The following is a 536-nucleotide window of genomic DNA, read 5'->3' on the forward strand; positions in this document are numbered from 1 at the left end:
TAGATGGCTCTGTCAGAGAATTCTCCTCCAGGCGTGTAGCATATCATCAGAACTGTGTCCAAACATTTACAATTTGAAAGAGGAAAGAGAACAAGGGGGAAGGTGGTAACAATCAGAGGAATAACATAAGGGACCCACAACAAAGAAGGCGATTTCCAAGAACCTAAAAAAGGGCTGGTATCTGGGCACATGTGGTAAACGGTACCTAGCAGACAAATCTTGTATTATCTGGAGCCAAAAGAAGGTACCTCTTCCACTGCTGAACATGAGAAAGAGATTGATCTACTCAGCACGGTCTCTGGAAGAGCGGTCTTTATAATGGCTATCAGAAATATGAACTTTCTATTTTTTTTCTGCAAGTAATACATATTGTTCCTGTTGTTGTTTTGTGCCATCGAGTCGCTTGTGACTCATAGCGACCCTATGTGCAACAGCCCTAAACTCTGCTCTGTCCTGTGCCCATCTCACTGTCTCTGACACACTCATCCAGATTGTCCCAGTCAGCGAATCAATCTATCTCCCAGAGGGCCTTCTCC

Source organism: Elephantulus edwardii, unplaced genomic scaffold (genome assembly GCF_000299155.1).
Source record: "Elephantulus edwardii isolate Elephantulus edwardi_28Jun2011 unplaced genomic scaffold, EleEdw1.0 scaffold01033, whole genome shotgun sequence".
NCBI classification, from domain to species: Eukaryota; Metazoa; Chordata; class Mammalia; order Macroscelidea; family Macroscelididae; genus Elephantulus; species Elephantulus edwardii.